The sequence below is a fragment of the Erythrolamprus reginae genome, unplaced genomic scaffold (assembly GCF_031021105.1).
Source record: "Erythrolamprus reginae isolate rEryReg1 unplaced genomic scaffold, rEryReg1.hap1 H_1, whole genome shotgun sequence".
Lineage (NCBI taxonomy): Eukaryota > Metazoa > Chordata > Lepidosauria > Squamata > Dipsadidae > Erythrolamprus > Erythrolamprus reginae.
In genome coordinates, this window is record NW_027248462.1 from 338,190 (window position 1) to 361,024 (window position 22,835).

The 22,835-nt window shown below is 40.8% G+C and overlaps 1 pseudogene; it reads right to left on the bottom strand.

The window, feature by feature from the left end:
• Window positions 1-226: 226 nt before the first annotated feature.
• LOC139155256 (E3 SUMO-protein ligase KIAA1586-like) lies at window positions 227-22,835 on the bottom strand (annotated as a pseudogene).

A 22,835-nucleotide genomic window follows, 5' to 3' on the forward strand; every position in this document is an offset into this window, starting at 1 on the left:
AACGTCGCATAGACATGCAAAATATTACACAGGGCAAAACCCGAACTTCTGATTCCTTCTTACCCCTTCCCACCAAATTATGGTCACTCATTAAACAGTCTACACCCCAGGGAATTGCATCATGCTATGAATACACCTCTGGGAAGACTGTCCTCTTACTCCCACTGCCTCTCTTCCTTCTCTTTTAAGATTTATTTTTCTACTGTGGACTAGTTGGACTGTTCAGCCCCCCCCCCCCCCCCCGCCTCTTTGAATTTTTTCTCTCCGTTTTTTAATTATTCTGGGATACAGTTCTGTGTTTTGTTTATGGGGGGAGGGAGTTTGTATAAAAATAAATAAAGGAAACATCATTTTACCTTTTTAAAGTGAACTTTTTAAAGAAAAAATATAGTAAGTAAAATTAGTAAAAACTGAAAGGTGGGGTGGGGGGGAGCAGCTTGTTTATTTTGGGAAAAAATTAATATTTGTCAGATGTCCTTTTGAACTAATTTCCATGCCTTGATTGGCAAATATGGAATCAAGTGAAGACGTTACTTTACATTTACAGTAGTCGCTTTAAGACCTAATTGGGGGCGGCAACTTTGCCACTAAACAAAGTGATCCCTAAGTGGGGTGAACACAGAGTCACATCACTACAATTGCTTTACAGCCAGGAAAGGGTTAAGATGAGTCAGTTTCACATCTTTGGTTTGGTATTGGTTTGGTTTGTTTGCCTCCTAGCCACTCCCCAAATGATGGAGTGCTATCTTATTGTCTTGAAAAGTAATTTGGTTGCATCACAATCCAGAGTTTGAATGCTGAAATTGTTTTGTGCAAACAGCTTACAATGCTATCATGAAATTTGTTTCTTTCTGGTCTCTGCTCTGATTGAGGGTGGAATGAAAAAGAAAAAAGCAAATAATTTCTGTAGACAATCTATTCTTTGCCTGATCCTTTCCTGCTGCCAGGCTATCAGTATGTAGAAGAACAAACTGATATTTCCTTTTTGAAACCTTTTCTGCTCCAATCTCCCTTAGGGAGGTGGGCGAAAGTGTCAGACAAAAGAGAGATTATGATCACATTGCCATCTGACTGTAGAAGGGCAAACAGCTTACTCTCTTGAAACCCTTCTCCAATTTTTCTGTTCTGTGGGGAGTCGGGGAATCTGTAAGAACAAAACAATTATTTTTGACTCTAATGGTGATCATTTAACTGAGGGACACTACATAGGTCAGTTGTAAATGAGCTACAAAATTATTTTCCCAGTACCTTTGTACAGTGTGTTTGTTTGTACAGTGGCTGGATGAATGATCTCTAAGCAAGGATTACCTGCAGAATGCTTGATAATCATCAGGCTTCATGTATAAGCCTTCTCTTAGTCCCATTTTGATTGCTGATTGCTTAATGGATATTTCTCTGATTCTCTCAGTAATAGTTTTGAAGTGTTTTGCATTGACTTTTCTTGGTCTGGAGGGACTGAATGAAGGAATAGGGTACATGATCCAGTGGTGGGATTCAAATAACTTAACAACAGGTTCTGTGGGCATGGGTAGGTGGGTCATGTGACGGGTGGGTGTGACCAACTCGACATCATTTCTTTGCCCTAGTTACTGTTTTAAGTATAAAAAAAGATATACCAAAAGGTAGTTTATTTTATGCATTTAATACTTAAATAAGAATAAAGAGGTACATAAAACTAGATTTTGTTACAAGAGTTTTACAATATGAATGAAAAACTATACAAGTTTTGCAATATGAATAAACATTATTTATACAAAACTACATGAGTTTTACAATATGAATGAAAAACTATTAAATAATACCTGACAAAAAATAAAGCTTATGTTAGGTATCTCCAAATTGCTGCTTGATTGGCGTCCTCACTTTTACTTTTCTTAAGTTTTATTTGAGCATCATTAGATGTGTGATTTACTCGTAACAAATTTTAAACTACAGGAATAGGGTCCCAATCCTTTAGAGCTCGGTCAATTAAACTGAAAGTCATTATGTTTGCTATCTTGGAAATGGTCAGGCAATTTCTCTTCTTGGAACATATGAGGTTCATTTTTGAAAGGACCCTTTCTGCTTCTGCTGAACTTACCGCAATTGTTCTGATGGTATCTTTAGCTTTTTAAAATACTATCAGGAATTGCATATTTATTGGAATCTTTTAAAACATTTTCTACAAAATCCCGATAATCGTTAATATAAATTTTGTAATTGAAAATGTCACAAAATTCAAGCAATTGTTCTTCAGCTGCTTTACATGGAACTACTGCTTATCAATACTGTATTCCAGTAATCTGGCTCCAAAAAATTGAGAAATTGTAGTTTGTTTCTATCTTGAAATTGGCTACCTGTTTTTAAATGTTCACAATCCATTACTCTTTTATTCAAATTTGTTATGCTTTTCAAAGGTCTTTCCCAAGGAAGTCCAACAAATGGATGATTTTTTACAAATTAGATATTTTTGAAGGTAATTAACCATCAACCTTTTTTTCACCACCTTTTCCTTTCTAAGCATTTCAAATTCTTTAACAGATCTTATCACAAGTTTTTCAGCCTTTATTATGTCTACATTTCTTGCCTGCAATACATCTGAAAGGAGAAATTTCATTTAGAATGTCAATAATCAATGCCCAATCAGTCATAACATACCTATTTTCAATATGGGCAGCCATGCCTAAGTACTTTTCATTTGAATGAAAATACTGATGTAGTGCTGGATAAACATGCCACACAGCTACGATTGACCTTAAACTACAGGCAGCCCATCTTGGTCCAAAAACTACCAATCTTTAGAATTTTAATTCCAAGTTGTTCAGATATTTTGGTAAGTTCAATTTGGTTTTTATTGGATTGATGAAAAATAGTATATACCTTATTAATAAATATTTTAAAATGATTTACTTGCTTTATTTCTTTTATTGAATCATCTAAAACAAGTTAGAGACAATAGTGCCATATTATGTTTGGAAACTTTTGCTATTCTACTGCTCACTCCAGATTTTCTCCCAAGCATAATGCTGGCGCCATCGGAGCAAAATCTTATTAAATTTTATTCTAGTTAATTTTTAGTAAACCCAACATTATTTAAATTTTCCATAACTGAAGAGCATATTGTCTCTGCATCTTGTTTTTCTAATTCAACTAGCTCAACAAAAATTGTTGGTGAGATAACTGAATCCTCAACTTTTAAGAAAACTATAACAACTGGTTTGCAAGATATCTTTGAGGCTTTGTCAATAATCAAATATTTTCAAGTTGATTTCAGTAAATATATCTTTTAAAAAATTATTTTGCAATGAAATCTATTTTCACTGGAGTTTTGCATTAATGTAATCCTATTCTCATATCTAATCCATTTTTAATTTGCAATTCTATCACATCTTCTATGTCTGAAAATGGTTTACATCTTTGTGCCAGACTGTAAACTCTATTAAATACTCTACAAGTAGTAGATAAATATTTTTCAGTCATCTTATATATTGTTTTTGTCATCGATTCCTGTTCACATTGTTATGAGAACCTTGCTCATAAACGTTATTGATGAAAAATATTCCCTTTTTTTCCCTTAGAGAAGTTTGTTGTATCTTTGTTTTTCCCTGATGCCTCAATCTGAAAATATTTTCATTCTTTTGACACATGAACACTTTTCTCTTTTACAAAGTCATGTTTTGTACAATATTGCAACCTAATTTTTTTGTTAGAAACTATCAGTCCATCATATTTTTCTTTACATTTGTTGTATTGTAGCACTGTCCAGCATTCAGGAAGACTATTTTCAATTTTGGAACTATCTATTTCAATTGATGTGCTGCTTTCTCCAAGTTGGGGTGATTTTGCTTGTGATGATATTGTATCATCCAAGGCTAATTCTGATGCAACCGGTTCTGATCTTGGTTTCTTACTGGAAAAATAACACCCTGTCAAATTCTGTTGCCTTTTCATCCTGTTAAGGGCTACTGCAAAAAAAAATAAAAAAGCTGTTTCAGTTTGGACTTGATTGTGGTTGTAAGTTGAGGCCTAACTTTACATGTGAGACAACAACTTTCCAAAAAAACCCCCATGGTGGGCACAATCCTAGTTCCCCTTACGAGAATTACCCTACCCAGATCTTTTGCAATCCTCCAAAGGGTCAGATTCCATACAGCTCTGAACCCTTAAGACTAACCCAATACATATGGTCCTCACTTAATGGCCAGTTTCTTAGCAAGTGTTCTAATTTACTACTGATCTCTCCAGAGTTACTTGACCTGTTTTTGGAGTTTTGACAGCCCCGCGCACACACACACACAACTAGTTACAACATCCCACATAGTCATTTGACTGAGATTTTCTATGCTTTTTTTGCAAGTTTCCAACAATTCCTTCTGGTTTCAGGTTAAAAATGCCCATTGGGGGAAACGGACTTGTTTGACAACTACAGTGTTTGATTATTGACTGGAAGTTCACTTAAATGACCATGGTGTTTGCCTTACTGCAGTTAAATTCCACATGCCTAGCTGGGAATTGAAGCCCACCCATTTTCAAGTTGCCAAGGTTGAAAGGAGATTTTGGAGCACTTCATGCTTCCATCTGCATACGAGCTTTATGGGGATAGTGACTTAAATTTTTCAGCAGGACTTGGCAACTGCCCATACTGCCAAAAGCACCAAAACCTTCAGTGACTGTGGCATTACTGTGCTTGATTGGCCAACAATCTTGTCTGACCGGAACCCCATAGAGAATCTTTGGGGCACTGCCAAGAGAAAGATGAAAGACATGAGACTGAACAATGCAGAAGAGCTGAAGGCCGCTATTGAAGCATCCTGGTCTGCCAAACACCCCAGCAGCGTAACAGGTTGATAGCTTCCATGCCACACCGCATTGAAGCAGTAATTGCTGCCAAAGGGCCCAAACGAAGTACTGAGTACATATGCATGCTTATGCTTTTCAGAGGTCCAATATTGTTCTATGTACAATCCTTGTTTTATTGATCACATGTAATATTATAATTTTCTGAGTTGGTGGGTTTGGGGTTTTCATGAGCTGTACCCCATAATCACAAATAACTGCTTGAACTATCTTGCCTTGCATGTTATGAATATCTCTCATATATTAAGCTTCACCTTTTAAGTTGCATTACTGAAATAAATGAACGTTTGCACAATATTTTAACTTTTCAAGTTTCGCCTGTACTGTATATAGTAAAAATAATTTCATAACTTTGGCCAGAAGGGGGTGCTGTTGGTCTTTGTAAGTGTGGACCTTAATTAACTTAATCAGATCATATTAATTAGCAATTTAACTTTAGAATAACCTTCCCAATCTAGTGCCTTATAGAGTAGTTGCGCTAAATTTCAAATTCCTAATCAGTCCTGCCATTTCGGGTTGAAGCAGCTGCAAACTGGTAGGAAAGCAAATAAAATCCAAATGCAAGCAGCCTACATCCTCAAAAAAATTTCTATTTTGAAGTTATTCTTTTGGCAGGAATGTCTTTAATTTCTGGATAAGAATATGAGCTTTGGGGAGACATATTAGCTCTGTAACTCTTTTATTACTAACTATCATGCTTAAATGCCAATTGAATTTACCTAGTCAATCATTTTGGTACAGGGAATTTTGGAGATTTTGCTATTCTATTTATATTATCTGTATTGGTCCATAACACATATAGGTAATCCTTAACTTATGACCAAATTAAAACCAGAATTTCTGTTCATTCTGAGTGAGATGCCCAATGTTACAACATTTTACAATGAGGGTTAAGCAAATAACTGATTGTTAAGCGAATCCAGCTTTTTTTATTGACTTAAGGTTGTTGAAAGCTGACTGGGGAAGTCACAAATGGCAACTGTGTCCCTGGGGTGCTGTAACTATGCTGATCTGGTCTTCACAATTTTTGATAAAATAATAATCACTAGTGAGGCAATTAATTTTTTTTAAAGGTTCTAATTCCACCTGAAAGAAAAAGCTTGCCTGAACTACTTTTCAATTTTAAGAATGCAAATTATAGTAATATTTTTTTCCTGCAGAAAATCATATGTCTGGACATGAAGCTTTGATTCAAGATCATAGGGACAGATTTTTTTTGAAGTATTCTCAAATCATAGCAAACCCTTCCCTTCAATCAACCTAGCAGCATAAGACTCACAAGTCTGAAATAAAATTTCTAAATAAAATTTGCCTTCATTTGTACAATTTCTAAAGCTTTCAGAAGACCAAAACAAGTTCTGATTTCTAGAGGAAGCAGAGTTCACGGATTATTACTGAAAAGCAAACTCTGATTAACTGTTCTGACTATTAAATAGTTAAGATCCTAAGTGTCAGTATTGTCATGTAGTTTTGACAATAATTAACTAATAACTAGGTTGTTGCATTCTAGACTACTCAATTTTCAAAATAGCCCCATATAGAGCGCATTAACAATAGTTCAGATGAGGAGTGATGAAAACTTGAGTTTCTTTAAGTGGTCCGCCTGTCCAGGAAGGGCCTTAAGTGCTCAATCACAGTTGAGCAAAGTGTCTCTAGCAACTGACTTGGAAGTCTGCAAAATAAAATTAGTGCAAAATCTGCACACAAAAAATCTATACACAGCCATTATTAAATGGTTGCCATTATGTGGTCATATATGGCTTTGCTACAGGTCAATCCCTCTTGTTCCAAATGCCAAGTGCAAGATAATCCCCGTGCCCTAGTTTTTATGTAATTTGAACATAGAGCGCTATCTAGCAAAATGAAATTGAAGGGTGAGAAAAGTAAGGTTCTACATTTAAGACAAGAAAAATAAAACACACACACAGGTACACTGTAATATAGGTCGGTGATGGCATGCATAACCCTATCTACCACCATATGAATCGCTACCGTAGCTCATCTCCAGTGTGCATGTGCACACCGCCCAGTGATTTTCGGCTTATGTGGGGGCTCTGAGATGGCATTTTCGACCTCCAGAGGGCCTACAGAGAGTGGGAGAGGGCGTTTTCGCCCTCCCCAGGCTCCAGGGAAGCCTCTGGATCCTAGGGAGGGTGAAAAGTGGGCCTACCGGGCCTAGTGGAAGTCGAGAAATGGAGCAGCAGCAGAGAGATATGTGTTCATGCACGCATGCACGGGGTATAGCATGCACATGTGCATGGGGCGGGAGGCATGGGGGCATTGAATTATGTTTCTGAAAATTGCCACTACCGCTGCTAATGGTGCGCTGTGCACTCAGCTTCATTTGAGTTTTGTATGTGTCTGTGTCCAGCATGCTTTTCTGCACATGCGCAGGAAGCAAAAATGCTGAAATTTCACGAGGGGACATGTGCAGAAGCCAAGAAACCTCCACTGAAATCTCTGCACATGCGCCCGAAGCAAAAAGTACAAAATAAAACTGGTGGCACCCACAGGACTGCCACTGGAGAAGTCACACACAAACTTCAACCTACTACTGGTGTGAGCACATATGTACCTTTGGCATCCAAGGAAAGAGAGGTTCACCATCACTGATATGTGGCACCTGGCGCTATAGCAGTGTTTCCCAACCTTGGCAACTTGAAGATATTTGGACTTCAACTCCCAGAATTCCCCAGCCAGCGTTTGCTGGCTGGGGAATTCTGGAAGTTGAAGTCCAAATATCTTCAAGTTGCCAAGGTTGGGAAACACTGCTCTATAGTACTAACTGTGAGAGGGATTGTGGAATCCTAGGAGACAGTCTCTTAAATATGAGCCAGCAGGGTGCTGCGGCTTCCCAAACAGCCAACACAGTTCTAGGCTGCATGACAAGATGGATAGAATCAATAATAAATACCATTTTATAATGGCTTCCTAAGACCATACTACATCAGGTTTTGCATCTCACGATGTAAAAAAAAAATACAGGGGGTGGACAAAAAAATGAAACACTTGACTTTTGGCATCATAATGTTTGAACACGTTCAAATCAATCAAAACTTGACATATTTTAATGTTTTTTAAAAAAAATTCTGTTATTTGATATGTTTTTTTAAACTAAATTTTTTAAAACAGAAATTTAAGGAAATTGTTTATAACCTAGAAATGGCAGACCTCTCAGACTTCCAAAGAGGCCAAATTGTTGGTGCTAGAATGGCAGGCGCTGGTGTAACAGAAAGTGCCCGAATGTTTGGCGTTTCAACAGCTAATATCTCAAAAGTAATGACTGCTTTTGAAAGCGAAGGAAAAACGTCCTCAGCCAAGCACAGGTCCGGTCGAAAGTCGAAGTTGTCTGAGAGAGACTGGTCGGACTCTAAAGCGAATTGTTAGAGCGGATCGCAAGACCACAGCTCCTAAAATCATTGCAGAGCTCAATAGACACGTACAGAACCCAGTTTCCACAAAAACTGTTCGAAGGGAGCTTCACAAATCTGGATTCCACGGAAGAGCTGCAAGGTGTTTCCGTTTTTCTGTCCACCCCCTGTATGTTGAGAGACTAGAAAGAATGCAGAGAATGGAGACTAAAACATATGAAGAATGGCTGCTGGAATTGGAAATGTTTAGTTTAGTGATGGTGAACCTTTTATTCCTCAGGTGCCAAAAGAGTGTGCGTGCATGCTATCGCGCACGCTTGAGTACCCACACCCATAATTCAATGCCTTGGGAGGGTGAAAACAGCTTTCCCCCCCCTGGAGGCCCTCTGGAGATCCAAAACGGCCTGTTTCCCAACTTCTGGTGGGCCCAGTAAGCTCGTGTTTCACCTTCCCCAGGCTCCAAAGGCTTCCCTGGAGCCGGGAGAGGGTAAAACGCCCCCCCCATCCCCCCCAGAGGCTCTCTGGAAGCCAAAAACACCTTCCCAGAGCCTCTGTGTGAGCCAAAAATCAGCTGGCCGGCACACACATGCACATAGAAGCTGAGCTAGGGCAATGGCTAGCGTGCCAGCAGATATGGCTCCACATGCCACCTATGGCACCCGTGCCATAGGTTCGCCATCACTGGTTTAGTTTAATGAAAGGAAGAATCAGAGATGATGTGATAACAGTGTTCCAATATCTAATAATAACAATATATTAGATTTGTATGCCGCCCCTCTCTGAGGACTCAGAGCGGCTCACAACAACAATACATAATGTACAAATCTAATGTTGAAAAACAATTGAAAACCCTTATAAAAAACCTAACCTCAACTACAAAAAGATATTGACAAAATTGAACGGGTCCAAAGACGGGCTACAAGAATGGTGGAAGGTCTTAAGCATAAAACGTATCAGGAAAGACTTCATGAACTCAATCTGTATAGTCTGGAGGACAGAAAAAGGGGGGACATGATTGAAATATTTAAATATGTTAAAGGGTTAAATAAGGTTCAGGAGGGAAGTGTTTTTAATAGGAAAGTGAACACAAGAATAAGGGGACACAATATGAAGTTAGTTGGGGGAAAGATCAAAAGCAAAATGAGAAAATATTATTTTACTGAAAGAGTAGTAGATCCTTGGAAAAAACTTCCAGCAGACGTGGTTGGTAAATCCACAGTAACTGAATTTAATTATGCCTGGGATAAACATAGATCCGTCCTAAGATAAAATACAAAAAATACTATAAGGTCAGACTAGATGGATCATGAAGCCTTTTTCTGCCATCAGTCTTCTATGTTTCTAACAGACCATACATAAAAAAACATAGTAGCTAAGGAAACTAATTATTTTCCCCATCCCTGGCCACATAGATGGGTTTTCAGGAGCTTTTGAAAGGCAAGGAGGGTGGGGGCAGTCCTAATCTCTGGGGGGAGTTGGTTCCAGAGGGCCGGGGCCGCCACAGAGAAGGCTCTTCCCCTGGGTCCCCCCCAGACGGCATTGTTTAGTCAACCGGACCCGGAGAAGGCCAACTCTGTGGGACCTAATCGGCCGCTGGGATTCGTGCGGCAGAAGGCGGTCCCGGAGATATTCTGGTCCGATGCCATGAAGGGCTTTATAGATCATAACCAACACTTTGAATTGTGACCGGAAATTGATCGGCAACCAATGCAGACTGCGGAGTGTTGGTGACACATGGCCATACCTTGGGAAGCCCATGATTGCTCTCACAGCTGTATTCTGCACGATCTGAAGTTTCTGAACCACTTTTCAAAGGTAGCCCCATGTAGAGAGATAAAATAAAATAAGATTGCTTGTTTAGTTTTAAATGTAATTGGATTTAGCCATTGTATTTGTTGTTTTTATATGTTTTAAGCCTCCCTGAGTCATCAGAGAGGGATGGCATATAAACAAACAAACAAACAAACAAACAAACAACTACCCCACCCACCCCTTAACTGTGGGATTCAAATGGTTTTGAAATTGTTTTTTAGACCTTTTAATATTATTTCTATGTTTTAATCTTTGTTGTGAGCCACCTAGAGTCCTTAGGGAAATAGAGCGGCATACAAATGGAATTAATTAATTAAATAAATAATAAATAATAAAATTTTCTACCTCACATGACAAAACAATTTGGCTAGCTTTTGTATTCTACTCTTTGACTCTAAGGAAGAGTTACATCATTTGCAGTCTATGTAGTCTTATGTAAGCAATCTAACCTTAGTTTTTACTCCAAAGACTCCTAAAATAGCTTACGGGGGAAAAGAAAAGAAAATAATTAGCCTCTGCCTTCAAATTCAGTCTAAAAGGGGGAATTGACACAATACTTAGATACATATAAATATTCCATTCTCTTGAAGTGAGGCAATCCTTTTGAGCAGCTTTATTTGTTTTCTGTAACTTCTCTATCATCTGTCTGTCTATCTATCTATCATCTATCTATCTATCTATCTATCTATCTATCTATCTATCTATCTATCTATCTATCTATCATCTATCTATCTATCTATCAATCATCTATCAATCATCTATCTATCTATCATCTATCTATCTATCATCTATCTATCTATCTATCTATCTATCTATCTATCTATCTATCATCTGTCTGTCTGTCTGTCTGTCTGTCTGTCTGTCTGTCTGTCTGTCTATCTATCTATCTATCTATCAATCATCTATCTATCTATCTATCTATCTCTATCTATCTATCTATCTATCTATCTATCTATCTATCTATCATCGTCTGTCTGTCTGTCTGTCTGTCTGTCTGTCTGTCTGTCTGTCTGTCTGTCTGTCTGTCTGTCTGTCTGTCTGTCTGTCTGTCTATCTATCTATCTATCTAGCTATCTAGCTATCTAGCTATCTAGCTATCTAGCTATCTAGCTATCTAGCTATCTAGCTATCATCTATCCAAGACACTGAAAAGGCTGAAGGATTCTTCTTAGAGCAAGAAGCTATGGGTTATGGTTAGTATATAATCCCTTCCTTTTAATCATTTTTGAATATATATATATTATTATATCTTGCTGATAAATTTATTAATAACATTTAACTTCCAGATTATATTTTAAGAGCTCAAGGTGACAATAATGGTTTCTGTTTTCCTCTTTCCTATCATCTTCTGAAGTAGATTATCTAATCTAAATCTAAATCTAATTTGTGGTTGATCAAAGGTTGCCCCCCCCAAAACAGTTTAGCTGACAGGGATCCAGATGTTGCTGAATAACTCCTACTGCTTCAATCCAACATAGCCTGTGAAAGAAGGATGTTGGTGTTGTGAGTGGCCCACAACCAGCTAAGTTAGTCACAGATTCTGAGGAGGATGAACTGGGTCCATCTTGGTACCCTAGGTCAGTGTTCTTGACAACTGAATCAGAGAGTAAGAGTGAGGCAGAATTGGAACCTGAGAAACCCGAGGAACCTCCAGAGACTATAGAAACCCCAATGAGGGTAATGTCTGAATCAGAGGAGGAGGGAGACATTGGGAATCAGGAGCGCCTATTAGATGCCTGGGTCAGAAGGTCACAAAGCAGACAGGAATACCTTTAAAGTTCCAGAAGGTGAGTCTATGGAAGAAAGTCTAGACAGTGAATATTTCTAGGAAACATTTGACCACAGCCAGACCGTATATAAGTGAGGATTTTTGGGTATAAAGACATGGAGATTCAATGTTCGTAATGGTGGAAGTACTAGATCTGAAGTTCTAGAAATGCTTTGCTGGCAAACTGCTGTTATCCCTTTAAGTTCATTGTGCAGAGACGCAGCTGTCTGAGGAAAACATGAAGATTTGTGAGTGTGTGTTTAAAAGACATTAGAGCACTGAAATTGGATTTGGCTTTTGGCTGCTCCTTATCTATTAGACAATTTGACCGGGAGAGCTGCCAACATGGACTAAAAACCTGACCTTGTTGTACAAATCATTTTAAAATATAGATTTGTTTTGGTTTCAATTTTCTGTGAGTGAGTGCTCTTTGTTCTGATCTGATTAGGGCTGTAGTCCTACAACATTTGGAGAGCAGGTTTCCCAATTTTGCATTATCTTCCACACTTTCATTTGATTACTTGAGTTTTGTCTAACAAATATCTAGTGTTCTCAGGAGACTTGCTGAAAAATGCCACTTCATCCCTTTCAGAGTGTCTGAAATGTGCATTATATAGAAGAGATGTCCTGAATTAGTTTTTGTAATGTTTAACTAAATCCGAATTGTCTAACTTGGACAATTAGACTGCTAGTCTCCGAATTCATGGGTATCATGGTTTAACCTTCAAAGCAGTAGGACTGCAAAAACCTGGATCATCTCAAAATGACAAGAGCCAGGCGTGGCGCAGCAGGTAGAGTGCTGTACTGCAGGCCACTGAAGCTGACTGTAGATCTAAAGGTCAGTGGTTCAAATCTCATCACCGGGTCAAGGTTGACTCAGCCTTCCATCCTTCCGAGGTGGGTAAAATGAGGACCCAGATTGTGGGGGCAATAGGCTGGCTTTGTTAAAAAGTGCTATTGCTAACATGTTGTAAGCCGTCCTGAGTCTAAGGAGAAGGGCGGCATAAAAATTGAATAAATAAATAAATAAATAAATAAATAAATAAATAAATAAATAAATAAATAAATAAATAAATAAATAAATAAATGTCAACAAAGAGATGCAGAATGGCCAATTCCTGAACCCTATGATCATCTAGGTTTTTTTTTTTTGCAGGCCTCACTAAAATGTTCCTAACACCAATAGGAAAGATATAGCGATCAGCTCTAGCGACAAACGTAATCCAGAGGAAACTGGCAGCTGTCAGACTGTGAACTAAATCAAAGCCAAGCTGTATTGGAGTCTGTGTGATTTACCAAAGACCTGTAAGGATCTCAAGTTCCCAAACTGTTAAGTGAAGAATTAAGTTCTCCAATGGAAACAAATTGTTAAGAATTTTCAAAACATTATTCCATTTCCCATAGTTACCGCATGTGGTCATAATTGGTGGGTCTTAGGAATCTGATTACAAATGTTTTATAAGGCCAATATATATCCAATCCTAAAATAAGATTGCAGTTTTATGCACTCTTGCCTACAATATTTGAATAGATGTGTACACTCACAGTTACTAAAGGCATGTACACTTGATTTCTGTTTTTGTCAGGCCTAAAATTGTACAATGTTTAACATAAATTATATTTTGTGCTCCAATTCACCACCAAACACCAAGTATCAAAGCAGTCCAAGCTCTCTGCTTGGGAGTGGGAATTACAAGGGGCAAGTAAATTAGAAAGAACGTAACTTATAACAATGTATTTTATTTTTATTCAAGGAGACAAGGGCACAGAATCATGACAAGAAATCTGACTTATCCATTCTCTCATAAACTTCAAATGTAGTCAGTTGCTCCTATTGGCTATCTGTGCATTGATGAGGGCTAGAAACTTGCAGGAAGCTGATTAAAATATTCTTAGGCTAGCACATTTTATTACCAAAGGCAGCCTTAGCAATGTGATGCTGACTGCACATGACCCAGCCTAAACTCCATTAGGCTGGTTTTTTTTTTCCGCTTTAAACCTCCGTTTTCCATTTTAGACTAGATGACGCCATGCGAAAACAAGCATGTGCACTTATTTAGCAATAATCCACATAGAGATCGACCTGGGCTTTTGGTTCATGCATTCTAAATCCTGTTTGCTCTCCTTTATTGGCCTACCTATCCATTCTCTGCCATTCCTCTCCCTCCCAGCCCCCCCTTCCCATCTTAATTCCCCTTTCCCTCTGAAAGTCTCCTCTTGAGCTCTCTAATCCAGAGGAGGCAGCTGCATCTATTTTGGGCCCAAGGAGCTCCCAGCTGCTCCCCATATAGGGTAAAAGCCGGTGCCCCAGCAGGGGAGAGACACAGACACCACCTCCTTCAAGACGGATCTTGTGGTTGGAGAAGGTGGGTGGAGAGGTAAGGGGACCTGTCATTCAGGCAGGGTGGGGGCAAGGGAGCGATACCGAGGTATGAGACCTCAGCGAACCTTGTCCCTTGCCCATGCAGCGATGGTGCCAATGTGCTCGGCGCATAGGCTTCAAGACCACATCGGTGCGAAAGCAATTCAAGGAAATGTAGGTAGGCATTTAATGGACATGGTGCTAGCTGCAGGACTACAAACTTTGGAGATTCCCCAGAGGAAAGACAAGAGGTCCACCCCATTCCCCACAACATACTCATTCTTTGGAAAACTTTATTTATTTATTTTATTTATTCATTTGTCCAATACACAAATACATATGGAAGAGAATAGACATGAAGTAATATATATAAAGATAATATGTAAAAATAGAGGAGAAGATATATGAAAGGAAGAAAATATATATGATATATGAGATAAAGGAAAGACAATTGGACAGGGGATGAAAGGCACTCTAGTGCACTTATGTACGCCCCTTACTGACCTCTTAGGAACCTGGAGAGGTCAATCGTGGATAGTCTAAGGGAGAAATGTTGGGGGTTACGGGTTGACACTATTGAGTCCGGTAATGAGTTCCACTCGATTGTTAAAGTCATATTTTTTACAGTCAAGTTTGGAGCGGTTAATATTAAGTTTGAATCTGTTGCATGCTCTTGTGTTGTTGCAGTTGAAGCTGAAGTAGTCATTGACCGGTAGGACGCTGCAGCATATGATCTTTTGGGCAATACTTAAATCGTGTTTTAGGCGTTGTAGTTCTAAGCTTTCTAGACCCAGGATTGTTACTCTATTTTCGTAGAGTATTCTGTTTCGAGTGGAGGAGTGAAGGGCTCTTCTGGTGAAGTATCTTTGGGCGTTTTCAAGGGTGTTGATGTCCAAGATGTGGTATGGGTCCCAGACAGATGAGCTGTATTCAAGGATGGGTCTGGCAAAAGTTTTGTAGGCTCTTGTGAATAGTGTGAGATTGCCAGAACACTTGAAAACAGGGTGCAGAAACCAATCATTGCCTCTTAGGGATGCTTCCTAACAAAACTCCTATTGACACGTGACAAGAAAAAAAGGTGTCTGTAGCAGGGGCTGATTTTGCCAGATAGTATCTTATCCATGAATGTCCCAATGATGGACATCTAGTGAAAGGGTGTGCAGAGTCGACTTGGGATGATACTTTGTTGAAGTGTAAGTGCCAGCTTATTTGCAGGGCACCATAATCTAAGAAATCTGATTTACAGAGTAGTCAAGATTTATATAAAAGACTGAGACTTTAATCACATGGTGGCAGACACCATCTTGACTTTTTTGACACTTGCTTGGAACCTGTGGGAGATACAGGTTTTCCCTTTCCCGTCTTCTCACAATTACTAATGAAATTAGTGATGTCTACAGAATTTGGCCGCAGAAGGTTTTATAACTGAATAGAAACCTTTGTATTCCTTGTAACATCTTGGATAGTGTTTCTATGGTAGGAAATAGAATTAAAATTACAGAATGACATGGGCTGATTTTTGAAATGGTGTTTTCTTTGAGGCCAAGAGTAAAGAAAGGAAGGCAGAATTAATACCATCTCCCTGAGATATGATGGCTAGATCAGCCTTCCCAATATGTTGGGGTAAAAACCCTAGAATTCTCCATTAGCAGGGCTGAATAAGAAACCTGAAAATCTGTTTGAGAAGGCATTTGAGATGTAAGAAACCTGCCATGGACGGACATCTTTTACCCTTCTGTTCTGCACTTGCTATAAATGGACAGGAGGGTCCATTGGGGTAATGGTATGTGGTAATGACCTTAGGAAAGAGGAGGGAGAATCCCAGCCACAAGAATCTTACCAGCTTAGCCCACAGAAATGTGTGGGTGTGGCAAACATCTCAGAAGGGAGTCTTCCTTACTTTCGTTGGCTGCAAGGTGACAGGGTTGCAAGGTTCTGAGGCTTGCAAGATTTGGTGTCAGCTTGTGATGTAGTCCAGGCAGGAAGCACATCTTGATGAATTAATTTTACTTTATTGTTAGGTTACCAGTGATGGCGAACCTATGGCATGGGTGCAACAGGTGGCACACAGAGGCATATCTGTTGGTATGCAAGCCATTTCCCGAGCTCACCTCCAACAGACTCAAACTCAACCCCGATAAGACGGAGTGGCTGGGTTCTGCCTCCCAAGGACAATTCCATCTGTCCATCCATAACCCTGGGGGAGGAATTATTGACCCCCTCAGAGAGGGTCTGCAACTTGGGCATCCTCCTCGATCCACAGCTCACATTAGAGAACCATCTTTCAACTGTGGCGAGGGAGACGTTTGCCCAGGTTTGCCTGGTGCACTAGTTGCGGCCCTATCTGGACCGGGTCTCACAGCTCACAGTCACTCATGCCCTCATCACCTCGAGATTTGACTACTGTAATGCTCTCTACATGGGGCTACCTTTGAAAACTGTTTGGAAACTTCAGATCGTGCAGAATGCAGCTGTGAGAGCAATCAAGGGCTTCCCTAGGTATGCCCATGTTACACCAACACTCCGCAGTCTGCATTGGTTGCTGATCAATTTCCGGTCACAATTCAAAGTGTTGGTTATGACCTATAAAGCCCTTCCTGGCATCGGACCAGAATATCTCTGGAACTGCCTTCTGCCGCACGAATCCCAGCGACCAGTTAGGTCCCACAGAGTTGGCCTTCTCTGGGTCCCGTCGACTAAACAATGTCATTTGGCAGGTCCCAGGGGAAGAGCCTTCTCTGTGGCAGCCCCGACCGTCTGGAACCAGTTCTCCCCAAAGATTAGAACTGCCCCCACCCTCCTTGTCTTTCGTAAACTCCTTAAAACCCACCTCTGCCGTCAGGCATGGGGGAATTGAGACATCTCCCCCGGGCCTATACAATTTATGTATGGTATGTTTGTGTGTATGTCTGCTTTAATAACGGGTTTTTTTTAATGTCTACGGAGAGGGGCGGCATACAAATCTAATAAATAATAATAATAATAATAATAATAATAATAATAATAATAACAACAACATGCATGCATGCGCCAGCCAGCTGATTTTTGGCTTGCTCAGAGGCTCTGGGAGGGCGTTCTTAGCTTCCAGACAGCCTCTGGGGGTGGGGGAGGGCATTTTTACCCTCCCTGAGCTCCAGGGAATCCTTTGGAGCCCGGGGAGGGCAGAACACAAGCCTACTGGGCCCACGAGGGGTGGGGGAAGCCGTTTTTGTCCTCCCCAGGCATTGACTTATGGGTGTAGGCACTCACACATGTGTGATAGCGTGTATGCACACTCTTTGACACTCGAGGAAAAAAAGGTTCGCCATCACTGGGTTATATAAACAGAACCTTAGAAGCCTAAAAATAATCTCTTCCCCACTGCCTTTTACATTAAAAAACCCCCACAACCTATGGAGAATCTTTTCTGAGACATTTTCTCTGCCCTCATCCCTTCTGTGGGTTAAGCTGCCTTTTATCCAACAGTTTCCTTGGTTCTGGCTGTTCCCCCTGCCTCCCAAGGTCATTCCCACATGCCATTACAATTGGTCAACAGTAGTATTGGGCTTGCTTTAGCAGCAAATGTCAGTCTTGCACTGATATAGTGTCTTGGTACCCCAGGCAATAGATCCCAAACGCATTTCTCTTCCCAGCCTGGAAATTAAACATGCAATAAATTAAGCAACTAACCACTTGCTATCCTTTTATGAAAGCCTGAATAATTTGCCTCGGGCAGTCCTCTCGCTTAGTGCAATGCAGTCTGGTCTATATGGAAATTTTGTAATTTGTAGTCCGTCACATCCGGAAAACAACAGCTGAGATATTAAACCAGGCATCGGGTCACTTCGGTTCAAAGCTTTGCTGAGCTGGGAAGCTTCTTAGGTGAGCATTATTTCTCAGCCTAACTTACCTTGCAAAATGGTTAGGAGCACTGAAGGGCTACCAAAACTTTTAGTACCACACTGTGGGCATGGCTTATGCAGGACGCCCTGCCTTTTCTTTCAACATCTTTCAGTGTAAATTGGGTGCTCTGGGGTGGAGCTGCAGTAGCCCACTCCTAGTTAGGCCGATAAAACATTACAAGTGATACAAATTGTTACTTTCAAGGAAGGTACCCACAAGCTGTCATTGACTTTATACAGTCATCTCTAGGATCTTAACATATGAAGGTGGAGGATAGGAGGCAAAGGAGTTCTTGCGTATTTTACTCTGCTAGCCATTGCTGACTCTGGGGTCTGTGTGCTCATCTCCATTTTAAATCCATTAAGCTAGAGATAGGCAAAGTTGGCTCCTCTATGACTTGTGGACTTCAACTCCCAGAATTCCCGAGTCAATCATGCTAGCTCAGGAATTCTGGGAGTTGAAGTCCATATATCATAGAAGAGCCAACTCTGCCTACCCCTGCATTAAGCCAATGTTCTCTGAAGACATTTCTGTGTCATGTGGCCACCGTGATACCACAGAGCACTGTTAGCTCCTCACTGAAGTGGTACCTATTTATCTAATCACATTTCCATGCTTTCAAACTTCTAGGTTGGCAGGAACTGGGGCAAAGACAGGAGCCACCGCAGTGTATGGAGCTTGGCTCTTGAACCTAGGCCAGTGATAGCAAACCCTTTTTGCCTCAGGTACCAAAAGAGAGTGCGCACACATAATACTCTGCATGTGTGTGTCCAAACCCACAATGCAATGCCCTCTCTCCATGCATACGCACAACCCCCTCACTGCCCTGGCACATGCACACAACCAGCCATGGGCCCCAGCTAGAACGACTGGAACCAGGGAAAATGGAGTGTGTAGGCTTGCTCCGGTTGCCATCAGGCATGCAAACATTGTGCAAGTGCAACTGGAGTGATTCCGGTAAAAAATTACTGGGTTTTTTGCTTCCACACATGCGCAGAAGCAAATAAACCAGCAATTTTTGCTGCCACATGCAAAATTCCGGCTGCTGCTCCGGCCATGCTCCTGCTCTCTCGCACCGCAGGAGAGGGATGCCTGCAGCGCAGGACAGCACAGAGCAGGCCTTCTGCATGTGCAGAAACCGAATCTTGCGGCAGGTGCGCATGCGTGCTCCTGGCCCATTCCAGTAGGGTCGGGATTAGTAGCCCAGCCCTGCACACAATCCTCCCACTCTGTTCTCCCTGTGCATGCACATAGGCCTCACTGAAGGCTCCAGACTTCCGGGAGGCCCATTGGGCTGGTTTTATTGCTCTCCCTTTGGTTCAGGAAAGTCTCCTAAGGCCTCGGTAGAGCGAAAATGGTCAAATGGGCTAACCGGAAATTTGGAAACAAACTTCCGATTGGCCCATTGGGCTGTTTTTCACCTTCTCCAGGACTCAGGAGGCTTTCTTGAACTGTGGGGAGAGCGAAAATGGCTGAAAAGAAGGCTGAAAATAAGGTTGCCAGTGCACTCATGTATGCTGGAGCTGACATAGGGTAACATCTTCCGTGCCCTCAGATATGGCTCCACGTGCCTCCTGTGGCACACGTTCCATAGGTTCGCCATCACTGACCTGGGCTGTTGGATTTCCAACTGACAAGCCCAGCATCTTAACCACTGAGCCATCACACTGTCCCCATGAAGGGGGGAAATTCGATAAAGTCAAGATAGTGACCATCAGATGCTAGACTTACCTCCTCTTTACTCAAACCATTTTTCTTATACACAAGGCATGTGTGAAAAGGTACAAGGCTTCAATATTCTGGTCACAGCTATCATCTTGAGTTTTTTGACACTACTTTCTCTCCTTGGACATTTTTACTTTTGGTTTTGGTTGGTGGTTTGTGTCTTAACTGCCTTCTGGCAGGCAGATATAACATCATACTATCTTCCAGGCACAGAAAAAAAATATTTTGATTACTAACCACTATGAACACTTATGGTTTTGTTCAAAGCGAATCTATGGACAGACTGTGAGACCAAAAATAGCCATCAAAGAACACTTGAATCTCTTAACTTAAATGATATACAAGGGAGCTTTGCACAAATTGACTTTTTGACCAATTCTTATGAACTTCACCAGTGAATCTAATGAAAGTCACTAGTGATGGGACAACAACCAGGTGTTAATGGAAGTGTTGGCTTATGAAGAGAAAACCTAGATTTCTCTTCAGGAGAAGGGATTTCTGAATCGGTTCAAAGCTTTCTGTCTGATCCCAAAAGAGATCCACAGAATTAGTCCCCTTGCACAAAAGCTAATAAAACAGAATTCCAATTATGCGTCTTCTTGAATGTGACATATTGGATGAAGTTTTCCCACCTCATCCTGAAGATTTTGAGATCCTACAGAAGGAGAGCGAGGATATTCTGGTTATATAGGCATGATAGACATGAGCCAACAAATTTGAGGATGCACAGCAAGTCTTTTTGTATTTACACAAGTGTGAAGTCACCGAACATTTAAATTGGCGGATCTCCAAATCTCATGTTCTTCTCTTATCTTCAGATGTCTGGGGAGGGGAAGGCTTGTTTCTCAATATCTAGATATGGACGTGCATGTTTTGATTCCCAGTTTAATTTAAAAATAAATTTATCACCTGGTGTACCAGTTGCGACCCTATTTGGACCGGGAGTCACTGCTCACAGTCACTCATGCCCTCATCACCTCGAGGCTCGACTACTGTAACACTCTCTACATGGGGCTACCTTTGAAAAGTGTTCGGAAACTTCAGATTGTGCAGAATGCAGCTGTGAGAGCAATCATGGGCTTTCCTAGGTATGCCCATGTTACACCAACACTCCGCAGTCTGCATTGGTTGCCGATCAGTTTCCGGTCACAATTCAAAGTGTTGGTTATGACCTATAAAGCCCTTCATGGCACCGGACCAGATTATCTCAGGGACCGCCTTCTGCTGCACGAATCCCAGCGACCGATTAGGTCCCACAGAGTGGATCTTCTCCGGGTCCTGTCAACTAAGCAATGTCGTTTGGCAGGATCCAGGGGAAGAGCCTTCTCTCTGGCGGCCCCAGCCCTATGGAACCAACTCCCCCCAGAGATTAGAATTGTCCCCACCCTCCTTGCCTTTTGTAAGCTGCTTAAAACCCACCTCTGCTGTCAGGCATGGGGGAATTGAGATACTCTTTCCCCCTAGGCCTTTACAATTTTATGCATGGTATGTCTGTATGTATGTTTGGTTTTTTATATTAATGGGTTTTTAAATCGTTTTTAGTATTGGATTATTATTATATGCTGTTTTATTATTGCTGTTAGCCGCCCCAAGTCTCTGGAGAGGGGCGGCATGCACATCCAATAAATAAATAAATAAATAAATAAATAAATAAATAAATAAATAAATAAATAAATAAATAAATAAATAAATAAATAAATAAATAAATAAATAAATAAATAAATAAATAAATAAATAAATAAACAAATAAAATAAAATAAAATAAAATAAAATAAAATAAATATTAACAAAACGTCCTTTCTCTCTCTTTATCCTATAAAACATTAACAGCCATATCCCACACTTCTAATGAACTGAGAAGGCTTATCCCATTTGAACCTTACAAGTACACTATGTTGTTATCAAGGCTGAGAGGTGTGATCAACGCTGAATTTCAAAACTGAGCAAGGCTGTGATTCCAGATCTCTCTGGACCCACTCCAACCTTATCCATTCCACACACTACACAGCTCTCATGAAATTTCCCTCTGACCTAAAGGACCTTCAAGGTGTTTAAGAGATGGACCAGTGATATGAAGCACTAGGCAGCTACTGGATATCAGAGTGCAAATGAATTTCTTAATCCACCACCCACCTCCTTTAATTTGTAAAGGATGACATATCTTCCATTTTGTTCCCTAGTTCTTGTGGCACTTTTCAGTGCTGGGACTACAGTTCTCAAAATTCCAGCTGTTGGATAGGAAGATATCTAAGACCCTTCCAACTCTAATTTATGAAGCTCATCCTGATTGTTCACCATCTTATCTGTAGCTGCACTGGGCAGAATATAGGTAGATGGAATCTGTCTGGATTTGTTCTGTTTGTTACGGCTGCTAATTTTTCGGTGATTGTAGCCCATGGTGCCGAACGCACTGGTGTGGGATGTGTGAGTGTCTTCGTTAGCTTGTACATGAGCTTGCTGCAGCGATGGAGGAAGATTGCCTGCTTGTATTTGTATTTGTATTTATTAGATTTGTATGCCGCCCCTCTCCGAAGACTCGGGGCAGCTAACAGCAATATAAAAAGACAATGTAAACAAATCTAATATTAAAACAATCTAAAAACCCCCAATTTAAAGAACCACTCATACATACAAGCATACTATGTATAAATTCTATAAGCCTAGGGGGAAGAGAAATTTCAATTCCCCCATGCCTGACGACAGAGGTGGGTTTTAAGGAGCTTGCGAAAGGCAAGGAGGGTGGGGGCAACTCTGATATCTGGGGGGAGCTGGTTCCAGAGGGTTGGGGCCACCACAGAGAAGGCTCTTTTCCTGGGTCCCGCCAAACGACATTGCTTAGTCGACAGGACCCGGAGAAGGCCAACTCTGTGGGACCTAACCGGTCGCTGGGATTTGTGCGGCAGAAGGCGGTCCCGGAGATATTCTGGTCCGATGCCATGAAGTCCGATGCCACTTTGTCCCTAGCATCTTTGTGGCTGGACACTTCCAAGAAATTCTCGAATTTCTCCATGTATGTGTCCCAGGTTTCTTGTTCTGGGTCAAAGAAGTCCGGCGCTTGAGTGACTGTTGATGCTTCCAT